We start from the raw sequence: 23,059 nt of genomic DNA, 5'->3' as shown, positions 1-23,059 counted from the left end.
ACAGCTTGTATTGGTTTCGCTATATTGGGTTCTCATACAATTTGTCTTGTGGGAGGCTGGATTGTTACTTTGATAGTGGTGCACTTGATTAGTGTGGGTAATTTTATGATGGACTTGTGTTTCTAATTTGCCATCACTGCCTCTGCTGATGAGGATATCCAGGAAGGGTACCATGGTATCCCCCCCCCCCCGCCACCTTTTTCCCTTGTGAATTTTTTTCTTTAAAGATATTGATATTTCATGTGTCTTCTCCTGTTGGTCCTTTTTTTATTATGACAAAGGTGTCATCTACATACCAGATCTATACTTTGGCTTGTATATGAGTGCTATAGATTATAGATGTTGCATTATGGTCTTTGAAAGCAGTTCAATCCTGAGCTACAAATATTCTCTTCTACCAATAAATGAGGTTGTTTTTAGCTGTTTACCCATGGAGAATAGAAAAGTGCATAACTCCAGAAGACACTTTAAGACCACAGCCTGAAGATGGCGAGTGGGATCTCGCTGAAACGTTGCAAAGACAATCTCAATCCTACACGGGAGAAGACCCGAATACAACAAAACCAGCATATATATATATATATATATATATATATATATATATATATATATATATATATATATATATATATATATATATATATATATATATATATATATATATATATATATATATATATATATATATATATATATATATGATAATTATTCAAGTAATCATTATAAGAAGAACAGAGAAACTTAGAATCAGAGAGTTAGAAGGGGCACTTGGGTCCGTAGTCCAACCCTCTGTAATATTCAAGAAAACCAATTCAATCATTCTTGAGAGGTTGTCCTCTATCTCCTTAAAAACTCTCAAAATGGAGAGCCTACAACTTATGTGTTAGATTATTCCATTTTGTTACAAATTTTACCTTCAGGATTTCCACTACCACCACCACTTAAATGAAATATAGTTACCTGCAACTTATGGTCATTATTTCTGATCCCAGTTTTTGTGGCAATGGAAAAAAGTGGCACACTATGGAGACAGTAAACCTTTATGCCATAAGGGACTTCAGAAAGGTAAGGAAATAAGGAGAAAATGCCCCACCAACTATCACTGTACTTAATTGTGAGCTTAGTTACTTAACACTGGTTATGGGCCCAGTGTGTGCCAGACGTAGCTAAAGAGAGAGTTGGTGTTGATACGCAATACCGTATACAGATAGCTGTTTAGTTTGTGTTTACTATTATGGAAAAGATGGCACACGCACCATCAGCAAGTTTATCACTGATAAGCCGGTTGGATGGAACAAACTATGTTTCCTGGTCAATGAAGTGCTGCTTTCTCCTGCGTACTAAGGGATTGTGGGATGCTGTACAGAATCCACCGGAGGTGACTTCTTGGAATCCAGATGACGAGGATGATGCCAAGAAGATAGCAGAGTTTCAAAGATGCAACGAACGAGCATTGTGTATAATTGGTCTAACGTTGACTGACCAACAATTAGTTCATATTCGTGGGAAGAATTCTGCAGCAAGATGTTGGGAGAATTTGAAGAAGATATATGTATGTGACTCTGTAGGTACACATATACATCTTACTCGCAAACTGTTTAGGGCACGTCTTCTGAAGGGTGGAAATATGTTAGCTCATTTAAACTTTATAAAAGGAGTTTTCCAAGAGCTACATGAAAAAGAACTTATTTTCTCACAGTTACATCAAATTTACATCATTCTGTCATCACTGGATGAGAGCTATGATGATTTTGTATCGTCCCTCGAGGTCCTAACTCGAAATGAACCAACATTGACTGACATAACTGCATGCCTGTTGGAAGAGCCAGAAGAAGGTTGGAAAGAGAGCAACTGAGAGAGAAACCACCACAACATGAAGAGTCACCTTCAACTGCCTATACTGTTAGAAAATGTTTTTCTTGTGGGGCTAAGGGGCATATAGCTAGATTCTGTAAAAATGTAAAACAACAGAATACTAGAAAGGCTAAGAAAAATGCTAATGTCAATTTAGGTATGTCTACTTTGACTATGTCTAGAAATGCACCAATAAGCCATGATTCATGGGTTGTTGATAGTGGAGCATCACAGTGCATTACTAGAAATAAGAATTGTTTTATAAAAATGTCTGCCAGCAAGCAACATGTATCTTTGGCAAATGGATGGAGGGTGAAAGCATCTGGTGAAGGTATGGCAAGGTGTTCATTTGTAAATGAGCATTTATCCATGTTGTATATATCTAAACTGAAATTTAATTCGTTATCAGTAAGAGCTCTAGTTAAGATTGGCTATGTAGTAACCTTTAAGGGAGATAAATGTCTCATAGAGAAAGCAGGTAAAATGGTTACTGCTAATTTAAAGAATGGTTTGTATGTTGAATGGCTTTAAGACTGAAAAACCTAGAAGTAGTATTTGCAGATTTGATAGGTCCCATGAAACCAAGTATCGGGGGTGCACGTTATGTGTTGAGTATTGTGGACTACTATTCCAGGTATGGGTTTTGTTACTTAATGAATGACAAGATAGAAACATTTCAACAATTTTTTAATTGGCTGAGATTTGCAGAAAGGAAGATAAAAGCCAAGGTTATTACTGTAGTTACTGATAATGGGACGGAGTTTACAAATGATAAGTTCCAAACTATGTTAAAAACAGCTGGTATTGAGCATAAACGTTCTGCTCCTTATAGACCTCAACACAATGCATTTGTGGAAAGGAGAGGGCAAACGTTACAAGCTATGACTAGAACCATGTTAGCCAATTCAGGATTGCCTGAAACATTATGGGGTGAAGCCATGATGTGTGCTAATCATTTACTGAACAACGTTGTAAATGCTTCTACTGGAGAGGTACCATTTACACGTTGGCATGGTAGGAAACCTGATTTGAGCTACTTGCACATGTTTGGAGTTCCTGCATGGGTTCATATTCCAGCACAGATTAGGTTAAAGGGACAAACTCGTGCAAGGCAGTTAATATTTGTAGGTTATGACTCAAATCATAGATCTTATAGGTTCTGGGAACGCGGGACAATTAAGATCCATCACAGTGCAAATGCTAAGTTTTTAGAGCATGTTGGTTGGGATAAACTGGAAATAAACAATGATGAGGTAGTAATTGAAACCTGAGTAGACCAAAAGAATGTATCAGGAATACCAGAAACATGTTATGAAGGGAAAGAGTCTACTCAGGAGGAGGAAGTGATAAAGCGGGAGGATGTTCAGGATAGTCCACCTATAAGCCCTGAGTTACCCAGAAGGTCAACCTGTGTAACGCGGCCACCTGATAGGTATCAGGCATCTGTTGCATGTCAAGTAGATAAAGTTCCTGCAATGTATAATGAACTATTAATGTATCCTAAAGAGGAGCAAATAGTTTGGAAAGCAGCAATGAACAGGGAACTGAAATCTTTACAGGATCTGGAGGTATATGAGAATGTGAGATTACCACCAGGTGAAAAGGCGATAGGGTGTAAATGGATTTATAAGATTAAAACAAGTGTAGATGGGACAGTTACCCATAAGGCTAGATTGGTAGCACAAGGTTTCAACTAGTTGATTATGATGAAGTGTTTGCACCAAGTTTAAAAGCTATAACATTGTGTGCATCGTTAGTTTGGGCAGCTAAGCATGGGTATGTTATAAATCATTTAGATGTTGAAACTGCATATCTTCATGCACCGTTGCAACACACTATTTATTTAAAGAAACCTGAAGGATTAAACCTGATAGCAACATTGATTGTTGGAAATTAAAAAAGAGCCTGTATGGTTTAAAACAGTCAGGCTACAAGTGGAATCAATGCATAGTGAAGGAATTAGCAAGGATAGGGTTTAAAGCTGGATTAGCTGATCCTTGTTTATTTAAGCTAGAAAGTGATTGTATGACTTCATTATTGTTATTGTTTACATACGATATAGCATTGATTACTAAAACAGAGCAGAAGGCCATTGAAATTATTTCACTGTTAAAAAAGAGGTTTAAAATAAAACATCTTGGTGAAATATAGAAATATCTTGTATTGAAGATAGATAAGACTAGGGGAGGATATAAAATATCACAGGCTGATAAGATCAATCAGTTACTGAGGAATTACAAAATGGAACTGTGTAAACCTGCTAAAACTCCTATGAGTCAGGAATTTAGCAATGATGATAACAAAAGCCCAGTGTTTGATAGGAATATTTATCAGTCCCTAATTGGCAGTTTATCTTATCTTAGTAATTGGTCTGGACCAGATATTGCATATAGCGTTAATCAATTGGCAAGATTTAATGCCGAACCCACTGAACGGCATTGGCAAGCAGCAAAACATGTATTAAGGTATTTGAAACAGACAATACACTATACATTATACTTAGAGCCTAAGGATGAGTTGATATTAACCGCATACGCTGATGCAAGTTTTGCAACTGAAGTTTCCACACGTAAATCTACATCAGGTATCGCGATATTCTTGGGAAAAGCATTGGTTGGATGGCGGTCTATCCGTCAAAAGCATATAAGTTTGTCTACAATGGAGGCCGAATTTTCATGTTTATCTTTGTTATGTACCAATTTAATTTGTTACAAGCAACTACTGATAGATATGGGAATTAATGTTCGTGAGCCTATTGTTGTATATGAGGACAACCAAGCAGCGATCCAGATGGCAACAAATATTGCTGTAAAGACAAGGTCAAAGCATACTGACTTAAGATATATGAATGTACGGCAGAGTGTTAGTTGTAAAATGATTACACTGGAATATTGTATGTCTGAAGAGAATGTTGCTGATCATTTTACTAAAGCAAAGGTATGGTCAAACATAAACAATGTTGTGATGTTTATGGATTATGAATGTAAAGTTGTATGTAAATACATTGACAACCCAAGAGGGGAGAGTGTTAGGGATGTAACCCTAGGCTTGGCTTGGCAATGATTACTTTACTGTTACTTTAAATGCTTAACAGATGTAATTGGCTTGTTACCTCAAGCAGCTATAAGAGGGAGCCAGAATGGCTGTTAGCTCTCTGTTTTGTTAGATGCTGATGGGTATTGTGAGGTATTGTGGTTTGATATTGTTTAGCTATATTTTGTGTGTTAGACTGACTATTTGATAACTGAATTGCTGAACCGTGTATGACTTGGACTGTTAACTGGACTCTGAATACCTCTATATTTCTACATAATAAACTACTATATTTTTATATTATTCAGTGTCTCTGTATGCTAGTTTGTGCGTGTTCTTCCATATCACTCTCATTACACTTCTCTGCATACTTGCTCTTCTAACGGGGAGCTTAATTATTTAACAACAGGACTAACTAAAAAGGCTCTCACACACAAAAATTGGTATTACCATCATAAAAGAAACAGTAAATACTTTGTACAGGTAAGGGTTTTATTTATAATTTTATTTCAATGTGTAACTAAATTACTGGGCAAAAAAATAAATGAGGAGAAAACCTATATTGGAAAAAGCTGTTTTAAGTATTCAGATTGCTTCCATCGTCATGTAGAATGGAAAAAAAACAGGTATATATTATTATGATCTTAACAGGATGAACTTTACAGGGTAGTCTTAAAATTACACATGAAAGAAGCATGACAAATTTTATAGAAATTGGTACAAAGGACTTTGAGCTACATGCCTTTAAGAATCCCTTTAAAGTGCCCATAATAGTTTTGCCTTTTACTGAAAATGTTTAAGATTTAAATTTACAGGAAACTAGATCACTATTAAGAGATGAAGGGGAACACCGTGAAGCAAAATGGATTATGCGTTGAGGAGTATATGAGGCAAATTTGAGGTTGATAAATTGGTAGATTTTTGTGGAAAGAAAAGGGGTACTATAAAAGATAAATCACATTATCAGGCTATGTGAAGAGTCACAATGAGAGAAAAATGTAGGGTTTCACTTACTAATTTTCCCCATGAAATATGGTTCTTACGGCAGTCAGATAATACATCCACAGAATGACTTACTTCTAAGGATAGAAGAGGACCATCTAACCAATATGAACAAATGGTCAAATCGAGAATTATTTTCACATGTGTACACTGAAGATATTATGACTGGGCCAACTAAGGATAATGTCACCACAAGGATCACTCTAAAGCAGACATGTCAGTCTGTCAGCGCTGCCCCAGCTGGCTGTCCAGGAAAGAAAGATGCTTGACTCCATCAGAACATTACAAGGATCTTTTACTAGAGACAACTGGATGCAGCGCAAGCAAGGCCAGATCTGAAGAAAACCACTCAAATTGTGACATTGTCCCAAACCTTTAGCCATCCCCCCTTTGACCAGTTGGTTAGGGCCCAATAAGATGGCAACTCAATGTTTTGAGAACCAGACAGTTTGAGAAGAAGTTAACATTCCCTTCCAAGCTTTTCTTTTGTTTCCATTTTGACTTAAAGTACAGCTCCTGAGCAACATACTGGAGTTGGAATTTCCTGGAGAATTTGCCTTGTATCAGAGTATAGCCCTTTATTTGCCTGAAATGAATTAAAAACTATCCCAAATTATCTGGATCTGCTCTGGGTTTGGGATTAATAGCAAGTGGAGACACAGCCCTATCTGACAAATACTATCTTGCTCAAATTATTGTATTCCAATAATTAACTAGAGAAAAATAAAGCTTTTAAAAATGATTCATTCTTACTGATATTTTAGTTATAGTAAAGAAAAATTGCCTACATTAGTGTTTGCAATTTGTATGTGTGTAGATAGATAGATAGATAGATAGATAGATAGATAGATAGATAGATAGATAGATAGATAGATAGATAGATGATAGATAGATGATAGATAGATGATAGATAGATAGATAGATAGATAGATAGATAGATAGATAGATAGATAGATAGATAGATATAGATAGATAGATAGAAATAGATATGCACTTTTGTTGTAGCTCTTTATATTTCTGATTACCAATTGATTATTACCACTTAGAAGGGTGAGTGAACTGTTGTTTGGGGGATGAGCCACTTCCTGACCTTTGTGCTTCATCATTATAAACATAGACACAAGCCAAAGAATGTCTGTCTTGTATGATACAACATGCAAGAGAACCATTATACAGGCAGCTGGTTTCACTAGGAAATTGCCAACTGCTAGTCTGTTTGCAGAAATCATTAAATAGGGCAGCAGGTTTTTAATTTTTTTTTAATATTGCTGCAAAAGTGCATATTTAAAGCATATGGTGTTGAGAAAAATCTTAAATATCATCATATTAGAATTGGACAGAAAAAAAGAGGTAGATGAAAGAATTCTGAATGAAAAGTTTCATTCTGCCTTTACATGCTAGGATAGGGAGCATACATCCTTTGAGACTTTGTTGGACTCTAAAGCAGGTGAACCCAAGCCAGAATAAGCAAAAATAAAAATGTATGGAGTTAGTGAGCACCAATTAATGTTGGTTTCTGACAATAAATCAGTAAGCAAGCATATTGCAATACAGCAAGTCACCAACTGCCCATCCCTCTGCTGGATCTGAAAAAATGAGAGTTGATATTACAGATCTTCAAGGTTACATGTACTATGTTTAGAAAAGTTTATATTTTTTCCTTTGAGAAAGTAAATACAAGTGATAACCAACATGTATATTTTATATAATTTCCAGAAGAGTTTTTTCAAAAGCATTTCCTGAAAAGATTATGTTTTGCTCATGAAGAGTAAATATTGCCATTTATTGTATTGGTTCTCAGTAGACGTCCTAATTCAGCAGAACTTCTTGAGAAAAGAAAGTAAAACACTTTTTTAAATTTCTGCTTGATATTGATGCAGCGAAAAAAGATACTTCTACAAATGTTATATTGTAGCATTAATGCAATTCCACTGAATATCACAGAAACAATCTAAGGACATATATTTGAACTGCATTGCAAAAGTTTGCTGCAATTGAAATATGCTAGTTATATATCTCCAGATATGAAAATCAGTAGCAAAAGAGAAAATAACCTTAGTGTTATGAGAAATAGTCTTATTCATGTCTATCATTATTCTAAAATATTGGTTTTGTTCTTCACCTAAGTTTATCAAGACTTCTGTCTGCTAACAGAGTAGAATATCCTGGCAATATGGATTTCCACTGCTAATATTTTCATATTTCTCCAAAGTCTGCTTCAAAATTGAGAAACTTCCTGAAATAGATTATATGTTCAAAAGCGAGGAGAAAAGGAGAAACCCTCGGTCCATTAGTGCAAACTGTGTCACATGATGTTAGAAGTAAGGCTTTGATGGGTCAGAACTAGGTAATGTGTAGCTTTTATTCCATTTAATAAAAGCGGATTATTTTTTTAAAAAAGAGAAATCATTTCCATTTTTGCACTACAAAGAGAACACAATCAATTGGAACTGATGAGAACAAAATAGGACCTTTCTTGTAATGTGGCTATGCAAGATACAGTTCTTGGGGTTTCTCCCCTCCACCTTTTTTTGGAGTGAGATTTGTTTTGTCTATCCAACGGGGGCCGGAGGGCAAAAATACAAGTTAAAAATCACTCACATCATCATCCTTTCCTGTAACCAGTTCCGTTATTAAATGAAATGGCCGTTTTGAAAGGAAAATACAAATACTTGAATAAAATTAGAGGCTGTTAAGAACTTATGCACAGAAAAAGCCTTTAACGTAAATCAGAGAGGAAGGAGAGATAATGGAGCTTAGAAACCAACCTCTTGGCTAAGAGGAACAAGAGCAGTGGAATAATTTAATTGCTCATCAGCTAATTATATGGTATTATAATGTTAATGTGGCTTCACCATGACAATGTAATAGGTATAGATTGAGGCATATGAAAAAGAAAGTGTGGATGCCATAATTATAAGTAAGAGCAGAGCTGTTAGAGTAATTATAATGCTTCATCAGGTAATTAACATATTGTTCAACTTGAGATGAGGAGCAAAGAGTGAGGAAGTTAAATATTGAAGGACATGCCTTTGACGCTGTAGTGATGTCTAAAACTGTTGCAAGGAATAGTGTTATGGATTGACTCTTATTTTCTTAAATTTTTTGTTTGTTGTGGTAGCTTTAGATGAGTGAGGGAGTTCTAGAAGTATATTGTGATGTAACCCATATTTCTGGCTGTTAAACATATTGTGAATGTTGAACAAAAAATGTAAGATTCTCAGTCATCTGGATGCCCAAAATAATTGTAGACAACTTGTGATGATCTCTCATGCTGTGCTCAGTTTAGGAAAAAAAACAGAAGCTGAGAAACTTTCCCTTCCAAAATCATTGACAGGTACAGAAAGCTTTTGGGAAAAGAAAAGTTAGGGGCTACACAAACAAAGGGTTCTCTAGATCTCAGCCAGAACATGCAAATGCCTGGAATGAAGCTAAATGTATGGTGCACAGTTTATTGGCTTGCACAAAATAAAATAATGCACAGTATTATTCCAAAGATATGGAAAACTGATCCATATTATATTATTTATTTAAATATATTTTCCAGTAGTTAGAAGTTAATATGTGATTAAATTAAACATGTGGGAACCAGTCATTCCTTGATTAGACCAGGGCCATTATATAAACATAGCTCAATCACCTTCCAAGATCACTACAGTGCAATAATTAAGGAAGGTGGGAGAAAAAAAATCTCAAATTTGAAACTCTAGACTTCTCTTACTGGTAAGAATAGAGTTAACAACACAGGCATAAGGGTTAGAATCGTGAAAAGAAAAAGAACATTTCTGAAACATGGTAAATGAGGACATTTCTACGATACAATATCAATTAAGTGTGGTTCCATCTCAGATGTGGTAAAATGTTCCATTTGTCTCATGGCATTTACAGCATTTATTTCTATCAATAAATAAATATGATTTGTCTCTTTTGGTAATTATTGACAGGGCTGTATACCATCCAAAAACATTTCATGTTTTCTCTTAAGTTACAATTTGGGATACATTTTATAGATTTTTTTCCCCACAGTTCTTCCCATTGTTACATTGGAACTTAACAGAAAATTGGTAAAAATGTTTTGCAGACTTGCCTCCAGAAGTTGTTTTTAATACAACTTCTGTGTTAAACAGTGCTTCAACACTGGAAGTTTTAAAGAAGAGATTGGACAACCATTTGAAAATTTAGAAACTTTCTGAAGAATCACTGCCTAGGGATTGTCCTTAGTATGGCTGAATAAGAAATGTCAGGAAGTTGTGACAGAATTAAATGTTTGCAAAGCAGTACTACAGCATTAAGATGAAGAAACATAATGCTTGTAGCACCTACAGCTGTGTGAAAACAGAAAGAAAGTTCAAAGAAATAAACACAAGTTCTGAGGACTTGTGAACATGGGCATAAATGCTGACAAGAAGAGCAGAGTAAGAATACAGAAAACTAGAGCAGGAATTGAGACAAGAATGTGATAATTCTCTCCCCCCCTGCCCCTCCTGTGTAAAATATCAAGTAATTTTGGATTTCAGAAAAAATGTGGTTGGGTGTTATGGATAATTTTGTAATTTTGCTTTCATATGCACTGAGACCAAGCAGTTGTTGCTGATGGACTGTATGTTGTTGAGTGATGAGGTATGTTCAGTAGTGGGATTCAAATAATTTAACAACTGGTTCTCTATACCTAATGATTTCTTACAACAACCAGTTTCACCAATCTGCTCAGAAAATTAACAACCGGTTCTCCTGAAGTGGTGCGAACTGGCTGAATCCCACCACTGGGCATGTTGCTGAGAACTTGTGGACAGTTGGTAGAAGGACCAACAAATTTTCAAATTTCAAATTGAAAGGCTGGCATGAAATAGAGCCTGGCAGTGGCTTCATGGGCAGTGCAGGGAGCAGACTTGGAACTGCGCTTGGGAGACTGCAGAACTAATGATCATGGTGCTGCTGCTGCAACACCTCAGTTGGCTGCTTGGCAGCAGATGACCTGAGGTGGTAGGCACCCTCCAAGGGCAGCCCTTTCACTCTCAAAGAGCCCGGATGGATAGGATTTGTCCCAAAATCCAAACAAGATAGAATATTTGCAAGATGGGGTGTTTGTACCCTTGCCTCTAGAGATAAGAGGGAGTCCTCTTATTTATAGATGTAACATGCCAGATGAGCAAAACAAGTGTGTTTTCTTAATAAGGATTTAGGGGGTAGTTTCATGAATCCAGCCCCTGTTTGTATAAAAAGCTTAATTGGGTAAAGGAAGGGTTTAGTGTGTTGTGCAAATACCTTAACTCATTCAATCATCTTCCCAATTATTGTAATTGAGAGGGAGTTAGTTTTAGTTTAAAACATGTTTTGCAGTGTTTGAAACTAAACACAAAGTAAAGTACATCCCATAGACTGGATTAATGGTCAGTTTTTCTTTCTGAGATAAAGTTGAAGTCTTACGAGGTCCCTCTAGGCACCCCACTTTATGCCTTGCCTCCCATAACCATACAGAGTTTGAAATTGGGGCAGCAATAATAAAGTTCCACCACGTTGTTTGTAATTGCAGCAGTCCTAATGGTGCCAGAAGAGATATTTTTGGAGCTTAAGAAAATGATAACCTCCCAATCATCTTCATGGAGATGTAGAGGATTCAGAAAGTAATTCATAATTTATACTGCCAACTCCCAGGCTTCACTCTTGAGGAGCTGAGTGTTGGAAGGACTCTGTTCCATGCAGGGCAAATCCCTCCAACAAGCAGCCCTTTCACTCTCAAAGAAGCTGTCTACTAGAGGGACATGGCTCTGCAACCCTTATGGTCATAAAGAGACTGGCTGAAACATGATTTGGGCATAGAGTGTTTGTAGCAGAGGGCATTGTAGCAGAGAGAGAGGACCCTCTCATTTGTGGTAGCTAGCTGCAAATGCCCCATGGTGCAAACACTCTATGTTAAAATCCTGCTAGGATTTTGGGTAGGTATCAGAAGCTTGTGACCTTCCCTGCCAGCTTCCTCCATTGACTTTCTGGGGAAGCTGGCAGGGAAGATTGCAAATGGCAATTATGTGACTGTGGTGGGGAGGCTTGGCTACTAGTCATATGTGCGAACAGATTGCCAAGTACCTGGATTGCAATCACATGACTGCAGGGGGGATGCAATGGCCATAACTTTAAGAACAGGTCATAGGTCGCTTCATTCAAGGGCCATTGTAATTCCAAACAGGCCATTAGTGTGTTGTAGTAGTTGAGCTGTGTCATGAGTAATTATCTGAAGGGTCCCTTGATCTAGAAAAGGGCACAACAGATGCACTAGATGAACTTGTATAAAGATCTTCTGCTACATGTGCTTCAAGCAATAGCTGTGAATCCAGATCCACAGATTGCACTTCACTCTTCAATGGGAAAGTGCTACCCCAATCAAGATTAAACAAGGAATATCCCTAGAATACTTGAGCAGGACTAATATTTTTCATTTATGCATGGATTGGGGGACAACAGACTCAAACTCAACCCCTCCAAGACTGAGTGGCTGTGGCTACCGGCGCCTCGGTTCAGCCAGTTGATCCCATCACTGGCCATAGGGGGCGAACAATTGCCCCCTGTGGAACGGGCGCGCAATTTGGGCGTCCTCCTAGACGCCCGGCTGTCAATGGATGATCATGTGGCAGCCGTGGCAAGGGGGGCGTTCCACCAGGTTCGCCTGGTGCGCCAATTGCGCCCCCTTCTGGACCGTGATGCCCTACGCACAGTCACTCATGCACTGGTGACGTCTCGCCTGGACTACTGTAACGCTCTCTACATGGGGCTTCCCTTGGGACGCGCCTGAAGACTGCAGCTAGTCCAGAATGCAGCCGCGCGGGTAGTCATGGGGAGTACTAGGTACTCCCACGTAACACCTCTCCTGCGCGAGCTGCACTGGCTACCTGTGGTCTTTCGGGTGTGTTTCAAGGTTCTGATCACCATCTTTAAAGCGCTCCATGGCATAGGGCCTAGTTACCTGCGGGATCGCATCCTCCCACATACATCCCTGCGGCCAATCCGCTCTCACAGGGAGGGCCTTCTCCTGGTGCCGTCCACGAGGCAATGCCAACGGGCGACTCCAAGGAGTAGGGCCTTCTCTGTGATGGGCCCAACCCTCTGGAATGACCTCCCCCCCGATATTAGAACCACTACTGACCTCCGCTCCTTCCGACAGAAACTGAAAACACACCTGTTCCGACTGGCTGGTTTGGCATAACTTTAACGTCTACCTCCTGGCATACACATTCTTACTGGTTTTTAGAGGGATATTGTTTTAAATTTAACTTGATATTTTAAACTTTTGTATTGATTTATTTATTAGCTGTACAGTTTGGCATATTTTACCCTCCTCTTATACATGTATTTATATAGTTATTTCTATGTTTTAATCTGTTGTATTTTGGTACGGACTGTACACCGCCCCGAGTCCCTTTCGGGAGAGGGGGCGGTATATAAACGCTAATAATAAATAAATAAATAAATAAATAAATAAATAAATAAATAAATAAATTACTATGGCATGGGTCAATATGCTCAGTATACATTTTGAAGTACTTCCTGAACATGGATTAGAATGCAGTGTTGCTGTTCTCTAAAGCATGTGATGCATTTCTCATTTTTAAACAAAAAAATACTAAGTATGAAAATGCATATGAATTATTACTTTTGATAGATATATGTGAGCACCTTGGGATAAATTATGTCTTCAAGGTATACTTTGGAATAAAATACATTTGTGAAATATTTGTGCAGTTTATGTCACAGTAGAACAGATTTTAAATATGCAAAAACTGAAATAGACTATTTTTTAAATTGAACTGTTGTCAATAAAATGGTAGAATTGGGGATCCAGGGTCTTTTATTAGACATTTGTGTATGGAGCTGACAACATCTTAGTGACATTGGCACTGAGGCTTATCCAAAGCTTGCATAATGTCTATTTTCCAGATTTAAGAGCACCTGACTAGGGCATCAGTATGCACACAATTTAATCTGGCATGTCAGTATATTGTTTTATATGTTTTCTTCCTGTGCTAACAAGACAGAAATGTAGAAGAACAATTTGCTTTGCCTGTGGTTAGTCTATATGTATTCACTCTAAAACTTTCATTGTATCTAGCAGCTTTCTTTGCTCTGCCTATTTCTGTCAGTTTAGGTAGGTGTGTTAATTTCATAGCTCACACATGGTTTTATATTGCAAATTTTTACATGTAACTCTAGTTCTTGAAAATGAACTTTTGTAGTAAAAACTATTATCTGATGATAGCATCATAATCTTTCCTACACTTTTTTTAAATGCACCTGGTCAGAATTGCTGGGAGAGTGAAACCCTTTGTCTTGACTGAAAGAGAGAAACATTGTCACTAGAAATGTAATGTAGAGAAATTTCTTGAGGCAAGCATACGTGAAACTGCTTGTCACTAAAAAGCCAGTCTTAGCAATTTTCATCATGCAGCATGGAAATTAATTAGTCCAATTTTATGGAAATTACTTCATTATAAGTAACTTCAGCTGGTCCATTCATAAAGCAAGCACTTAAAAAAATTAAGAGCTGTGTAAATTGGTGCCAATTCCCCTTCCGCCCTGCACATTCTTTTTTTTTCTGCCTAAAAAATGGAAGCGCCACAGATGTGCTGTTTCAAAAGGCCAGCACTCTCTGGCTAGGATGGGTGGATAGCTTGGCCTCCATTTTGCATTGAAACTTAAATAGCAAAATTAACCATTTTAAGTTGGGTGTTTTTATGATGCTTTCTATTGTATGTGGTTGATTTGTTATCTATTCTGCATCCAGTTATCTGGCTTCCCATTGATTTCATTTCTCTGTCAATGAATGGAAAATTGAAAACCACAACCACTAGCCAGTCAGAAAGTGATGGATTTTACTAGATAAATCTTCAAGACTTTTTGCACCATCGTGCTACCTAGACTCTTTATACAGCAGGGAAGAAAAAATACACTCAGCAGATTCTTTAACTCCATGTTGTCCACACTTCATGATCATAATTGGGACTAGCACCTCTGTTGCTAAGTAGTGCAGTAGTTAAGCAAGACATCATATGACAGGGACTTGCAATTTTACTGCCAGGTTCTCCCTTGACTCTGCTTGTCAGAAGCTGGCTGTGAAGCACACAAATTGTGATCATGTTATCACATTATGCTGTGGTAGTCATAAATGCCTGTCAGTTGCAAAGCTCCTAAATCATGATCACATGACTACAGAATAGTTGTAAATGTAAGAATCAGTCATAAGTTTACTTTTCAGTGCTATTGCAATTTCAAATGGCTTCTAAATAGTTGTTAGACAAGAAATACCTGAAATGTTGAAATGGGTCATTTCTATAGGTTCTGCTGTATGTTCAGCATATGAAGGTCATGACATCCTGTCCTATCTCTCCATGCATGAATTCTATATATAATAGTTGTTTGAAAAGAGTATCATGTTGATTTGGGAGAAAACTTCACAGCTGTCTTGATACCCTCTTCTAAAAAATTCAAAATGTTATCCATACTACATTTAACATATGCCTGTCAATAACAAAACTAAGCTTCCTAGCTGGAAAGCTGACAGCCCAGGTTCAAGACTGAAGTGATACATGACAGGCTGAGCTCCTGTCACTTGCCCACAGTTCCTGCCAACCTAGCAGATTGAAAGAATGAAAATGCAAGTAAATAAACAGGTACCCCTTTGGTGGGAATGTAACTATGTTCCATATATCTTGGCCATGCTGGCCATATGACCATGGAAGTGTCTTCGGATGAAGAGTTCTGAAGGGAGACCTGGAGGGACAGAACTGAGGCAACACAGATCATAATTCAAACAGGTTTATTAACAGCTAACAGTAAACCAACAGCTCTGAACTGGCAACAGGGAAAGCTTCCGTCTGACAGCTATTTATATGCACACTATCAGATGGGGCAACCAATTGGGATGCTCCATTCTCCCACTCTGGCTGTCAAACCTCCAGCCAATCAGGGGCGATCTTGCATTGGCACGGTGGCAAAGCTACGGACATAACACCCCTCTCTTTTCAGATGGCGCATGTGTAGTCTTGTAAATACACTGGATGCCTGCGCAATCAACCAGATCTCCTTAGTTCAGTCCCAATTGCTGCAGGAAAATGCTGTGGTTGCTTCACCCGCAGAACTCCCTGCAACAGCAGCAGACTCTTGCCTTGAAGACATCCACAATTTTTTTGGTTAGGGACTGGAACTCATCCTTCAGAGAATTGACAGCAGAGGTATTGTGCATGCTGGAAATGCTGAGTCCTAAAGCTGCAAACCAGTCCAGGCCAAGTAGTGTTGGTAGGGGGTTCTAGATGACAATGAGAGGGAGGTGACCCTTAAAACACTCAGTGTCTACTACAAATCTGCCACTGCCTACAATAGGGATGGTGGTTCCCCTGTAATCTCGCAGCCTAACGTTACAAGTGTCCAGTCGTTTCTTAGACATAGAGGGCCCTAAGCGTTTAAGCATGCTCTAGGAAATGAGGGAATGAGAGGACCCAGTGTCCACCTCCATATTGCAGGGTGCTCCCTCAAGGCTGACACAGAGGTAACGTTTGCTAGTGCTTCCCTCATTGGCTTGACTAATGGAGACTTCAGGGATGTGGCAATCACAGGAGATCACAAAACAGTCCTCTCTGGGGTTGGCAGATCATCTAAACGTGGTTCTGGCATCTGCCCTGCCTCGTGGCTGGTTGGCGGGGGGAGAAAGAGCTTGGCAGGCCTTTGCTAGATGCCCTTTTTTCCGCAATGGCGGCACAGGGCTGTTTTGAATTTACAGAAAGCCCTGGCGTGGTTGCCGCCCCAACCACCACAGGCAGTTTGAGGATTTTTTTTCCTTTTGAGGCCTTCTGTCAGAATTTGCCCGGAGGCAGTTTACACTATCTTCTTCATCTCCGCTGTCATTTTCACCACCCTCCTCGTTGTGGTGGACTGTTAAAGATGGAGCGACAGAGGGAGGCACATTTTGAAATTTTTGAATTTCCACGGTCGAGGGGTCTGACATCTCAGACGCTCAAGCCTCAGTGAGGGCTGCCTTTACGGTCAAGTCTATGTGAGCCAATAGTCTACGCTCTAGCCTAATGTCCCTGACTCCAGAGACCAACTGGTCAAGAAGATCATTGTCCAGGTTGGCAAAATTGCAGTGCAGGGCTGCAGACCTGAGGGAAGTCATAAATTGGTTTATGGATTCTCCCTCCTTCTGAAGTTTGTGCCAGAACACGTACCTTCTTGTGGTTCGGGCTGGGGCTGGAGCATAATGGCTCTTCAGATTGTCTATCAATTCATTCCATGGCACCGACTGTACAAGCTGAGGCGCAGAGAGAGCTATGGCCATACCGAACATCTCTGGGCCGCAAGAGCTTAAAAAGCATGATCGTTTGCAGCTGCTGAACAGGTCAGTTAGATCGAGGAAGCACTTGAATCATTGGAGGTACACGTCCCAAGGCTCAGTTGCCGGACAGAAGGCTGCAAAAGTAGCTAGGGTAGACATCCTGAAAAGGATGGACAGCTCCAAATTACCTCAGGCAAAAGGCAGCATTCCTTTCAAACGTGTTCAGCTCTGATTTGCCTAGTGACTTAGCTGATCCAATTCCTCAGTCCGTGAATCCCATCCTCGTCCCCAGTGTTCTGAAGGGAGACCTAGAGGGACAGCAACACAGATCGTAATTCAAACATTAACAGCTAACAATAAACCAACAGCTCTGAACCGGCAACAGGGAAAGCTTCCATCTAACAGCTATTTATATGCACACTGTCAGATGGAGCAACCAATTGAGACGCTCCATTCTCCCGCTCTGGCTGTCAAACCTCCAGCCAATCAGGGATGATCTTGCATTGGCACGTAGCGAAGCCACTGACATAACATGCACAAATATATAACCAAGAATGGAATTTCTGTTGTAATATGGATATTGGAGCATTTGTGTAAGGCCATCAACAGAAAGAGAGAAACAGTATTATGTATCTCCTTCTATTAACCTTTTATTTCACAAAAGCTTATTTTCATAAGTTTCAAACAAGCTCCTCACAGTGGAGTAATCTATGACTTTTCCAAGATGTTTTTTAAGAAATAAGGAATTATTTTAGGAAGGTCAGCTTTATAATTACTGATACATGAAGTGATATTCTTTATATTTTCCACTGATATTTTGTTTTTATATTTTCATATATTTCAAGATATGAATTTAATGTTTGAATTTACGTACCTCTTCAATCGATGTGCAATATAGTAAAATGTTAATACTTTTTAATTTGGGCCAATAAGTGTATAATCTGTTTAGATTTTAGTTGTAAACTAATTGAGAAGTATAAGGAATATATTTATAAGCTAATTGCATTAATTTTCAAATTATCTTTAAAGCAAAAATTAAACCAGAATGTAGATTAAATTTATAGTTTTATAACATTGGAAATTTATTTTTAAAATTTATATAGACATGCTCAGATCACCAAAAAGTTTGAGAGGAAGAAATAGTGCAACTTTTCATTCTCTTTCTTTTCCTCCAATTCATCTGCTTTATTAAATCTGAAGATTTTCTTAACCCTCCAACCTCTGTTGGAAGGAAAGGAATCATCTTATAATAGATAAGACCAGAGAAAATTTATTGGTTGGGATTGAATATTGCAATATTTGCATTGGAGCTTTCTCACTGTGTTTGTAGGTGGTGAAGAGTTTTGATACCTTCTTTACTTTCTGTAAACCTACATAATTGTTCATACTGAATACAAAGAGGTGACATATCTGTTTTTGAATCCAAAGATTAAATACATTACATACATTGGCAATTAAAGGCGAAAGCACAGATGTCCTAGCATAAGGTTCTTTCAAATGTTCTGAAATATTATTTTTACTAAATATTATAAGAGCATGTTTGAAATGTTTTCTTTTATTTGTATCAATATGCACATTTGATGAGGGGGCAGGAAAATGAAAATTATGGAGGAAAATATATTATTTACTTCTTGAAGCTCCCCAAATCCTGCAACTTTATGTTACTAAAATTAAATTTTCTGTCCCTCCTCCATCATCTGTTTTTAGATCACTGGATGGAAAATAATCTTCTGGAGTATGCCAGTTTATTGCCCAAATTATGATAATGTGACCTCATGAGTACTTTGATGGCCAGAACTTCAAAAACCTTTCAGTGTCATTGTAACTTTGGTTGCTGAAGGAGTGGTCATAACTTGAGGACTATCTGTATAAAGAGAGAGATTGGAACTGACATTCTAATTTCTCTCTCCCTCTGATTTGCAGGCAGGGTGAATTCTCTCCTGATCAACAACATCAGAATTACAGCCATGACACAGAGATAGAAGACCTGTCTTTTTAACAAGCATCAACACACATTACACACACAACTAAGGGTAGAGCTTTGTTCATTCCAATCACCCATGCCATCGCATCACTGCTGATTCTACCACTACCACAGAAGCCCATGGCCTACTAAATTACATTTTGTTTAACATTGCCATTTTGTGGTAGGAATAGCTGTGAGTGGGTTGTATTCTCCTCCCTATCTGTTGCAGTGATTTAGGGGATTTGGGATAAGCATAAATGTTTGGAAGGAGAGAATTGTCACTGCAATCTCACTGTAAAAGAAGAAGCCTTTCTACTGTTATATAGAGATATTTGTTTCAGCTTGTGTGAATTCTGTTTGGGGAGAAAAGAGAAGACCAGAATCAGTCTGGAATGTTCTTTTAGTCATCTGGATTTGTTTAGATTATTTTCATTTGCTGTATCTTGAGGAAGATACAAAGTATTTTTTAAATAATTATCTTTATGGCATAAGACCAAACAACTAAGCACTCTTCTTCATTATCATCTTCAAACATCATTTTCTGAGATATTTATAGTGTGTCAGGTTTTTAATTAGCTTCATAATGTTACAAACCACTTTAGAGGCCATCACCAATGGAAATATGGACATCAAGAATTACATTTAATTCATTAATTGTTTGATTATGTCCCATCAGGTCAGTGTTGTCTCTTAGTCATCTTTCTCCAGAATGATCTGTTCCAAACCTGGCTCTTCAGTTCTCCCACAGGTACAGCCATCATTGCTGTAATTGAGTCTAATCATTTTATTGCTGATCATTCTCTAATTTTCTTCCACCTCTTCCAATATTATGGACTTCTCAGGGGAGCTGCTCTTTGAATAATGTCCCCAGCATAGGGTAATTTGCATGAGATCATTTGTGCTTCAAATAAGAACTCAGGGTTGATTTCTTCTTTGTTTTCTTGGCTACTCATGGTATTCTAAGGATTTTTCTCCATCACCAACATTCAAAAGCATAAATACTTTTTCTGTCCTGTTTCTTCAAAGTCCTATTTTGACTAAATAATCTGTCATAGATAAAAAACATTGCAAGAAGAGTTTTGATCTTTGTATGTATATACATAGCTATTTTATATTCTTAAATGGCATAGCTCATCTTAATTCCTTAATTCTTTTACATAAACTTTAGTTTTTTTAATAGAGTTTGGACCAATTTTAAATTTTATATACAGCATTATATTCTACCTATGAGTTCTAATGTTTTATAATATTGTGCTATGTTTAAGTATAGTATTACTAAATATCAAAATAAATATTTAATTATTGCCATAGCATCATGTACCTGTGGCAGAATCTTTTACAAGGCCTTTATGGCTACCTTATCAAGTGCTAATCTGCCGCATACAGTATTTCTTGAGTGCTTGCTCCTTTACTGTTGCTGGTTGATCCCAAAAGACAAAAGCTATTCACTACTTAAAACATCTTCACTGTCAATTCCAAGGCTGTTTGATGCATCTACTGTCATTTGATTTTAATTTAAATTATTCAGTTAGGTGATGCCCAATTCCGGATAACTCAGGTATTACAGTGTATCAGAGAGAAAAAATGCAGTATTAATAATAATAAAAAATATATAAAGAAAAATAAAGAAGAAAATGAAGATACTGGTACAACTCACACACAATACCACAAGGAACTGTAGCTAGATCTTTAAAGCCACCCAGAATAGCATCAAGATGGGATCCTCAAGTGGATTCTCAATGCAGAGACCAATGCCACAAGAGAGAAGGTGTGCTTCCTTGGCCCTAAAAGTTGACACTGTATAATTGAAAGGGTCTGGGTTATACTAACCTAGTCAGTTCATAACAACCACATAAACTACAAGGGAGATAGGTGACTGCTCAAATAACTAGGTTCTGTGCTACATAGGACTTTTTAGGTCATCACCAGCATCTTGAATCACACGAGAAGCAGATTGCCAACTAGTGTAGCTCACAGAGCCTAGGTGCCACATTGTCATACTGTCGTGTTTATATTTAAACCTAGCCCCATTTTTTCATAGTGCTTCTTAGCTTAGCTTAGCTAGTGCTTTGAGTTCATTTGCATTTTTAGCTATCTGAGTAGTATATTAGCTACTGCAGATTACTGATATTTCTTTTTTCAGTTTTAAAACCATATTCATCTTCTCCCAATCCAGCCTTCCTAAATATAATTTTAGCATATACAGTCTTGTCTCATTTCTTTGCCAACTTGGAGCCAGTCTATTTCACTGTGTCTATCAAGACTATGCCTTTCCGTCTTGTGTACAGTTTTTGCATGAAGGCAGTGAGATGTTCTGGGATTCCCATTTTCCTAAGGACTTTCCTCATTTTGACTGTCAATAGAATCGAAGGCCTTTGTAGAATAAATTAAGGACATATTGATTTGTTTTTAGTATTCTTTGACTTTATTATCCAGTAATCGCTTGTTCTTTGGTATTTGTAAAGCTAGATAGATGATCTAGTATTTGCCTTTTCATGCAAGGCATTGGATGATGCATAAATAAATATTTTGCTAGCATCACTTTGTAATGATTTCTAATGTTCTCCTTGAAAATAGTGGGGTTTTGCTCAAAATCATATTGTAGAAATGGGTTTGGCTTTCTTCTCCTTTTGTTTGATAGTGAATTTGCAAATGAGGGGTTTGTGATCTGTTCCATAATCTCCTGACTAATTCTTTGGAGTTATAACTGAGCTCTTCTCCATCTTGATGGAGATAGCATCCAGGAATGGGTTGACCTCATCTTCTCACTGATTGGACTGAGTATGTCAGAACTGTTAGGACTCCCCCCTGTTGCTAGAGCTTCCCAGCTTTTGACTCAGTCCTTCAGTGTGGACAGACGTGTCAAACCTTCTGCAACTTGTACCAATAATATAACCATTTTGATTTCTGTGTGCTTTATCTGGTGATATGAATATATATAGAGACATTGTTTTGGTTGTTTGAAAATTGGGTTACCAATGAAATAATCATTGGATTGGAGGATTGGACTAACAATGGCATCTGTTTATTCGTAATTTCTGTCATAACATTAGCATCAGAAAGCAGGTGTCACAGAAAAAGGCTGAGATGTTTTTTTCTGTCTTCTCAGAGGGCAGAATAAAGAAATAATGCAGTTAAATTACAGGAAGGTAGATTCTGGTTAAATATTAAGAAAAACTTCCCAATGGTAAGAACAGCTCAATGATAGAACCAATTACCTCAAGAGATAGTACACTCTCTTTCATTATCTGGAATGAAATGGAAAATAATAGGAAATAATCTTTTGGCCATATTTTAATATGAATTCCTACACAGAACTGAGCTTGGACTCAGTGGCCTAAATGGCTCCCTCCAACTCTATCATTCAATGAATCTTTGCTAAAATATGGGCATTTCATTAAGGCTTATTACAATATTATTAGGAACAAAAACAACATTAATAATTAATGTTTTTTAAAAAATAATATCAGAGCAAGAGGTGGCCAATTAACTCTAGGTTTTCCAGATACCTAACACTTTAAATGATTTCCAGTCTAGATTGAAAGCATGGTTTTAGCCGTAGTCAGTTTAAGATAATGATTCTTGGCAACTTCAAGATGTGTGGACTTCTGTTTCCAGAACTCCTTAGCCAGCATGCTGGGGATGGGGACTCACTTGTTTCTGATCCCCAAATATTCATCCATTACATCTGAATGGGGATTGGAATCATATGTTTCTTTTAACATAGTTCCAGAACAATACAACTGTGCGTTCTCAATATCACACATTTTCACACAGTGACACAAATGAGACATTTGTCATTGGTATCCTGATGAGTATGACACCAGTCTCCCATTAACCCCACCCCCACCCTGATGCCTGTGGATGGGATCAATATTTGCATAGGA

At 37.8% G+C, this 23,059-nt stretch overlaps 1 protein-coding gene across 2 annotated transcripts in view; it reads left to right on the top strand.

The window, feature by feature from the left end:
• ERBB4 (erb-b2 receptor tyrosine kinase 4) overlaps positions 1 to 23,059 on the top strand; it is a 579,983-nt gene that overhangs the window by 55,186 nt on the left and 501,738 nt on the right. The gene's annotated exons all lie outside the window — the stretch shown is intronic.

This window comes from Natrix helvetica (genome assembly GCF_964273705.1).
Source record: "Natrix helvetica genome assembly, chromosome: 1".
NCBI lineage: Eukaryota > Metazoa > Chordata > Lepidosauria > Squamata > Natricidae > Natrix > Natrix helvetica.
The sequence above is the reverse complement of the archived record's forward strand: the minus strand, read 5'-3'. Positions and strand labels throughout refer to the sequence as shown.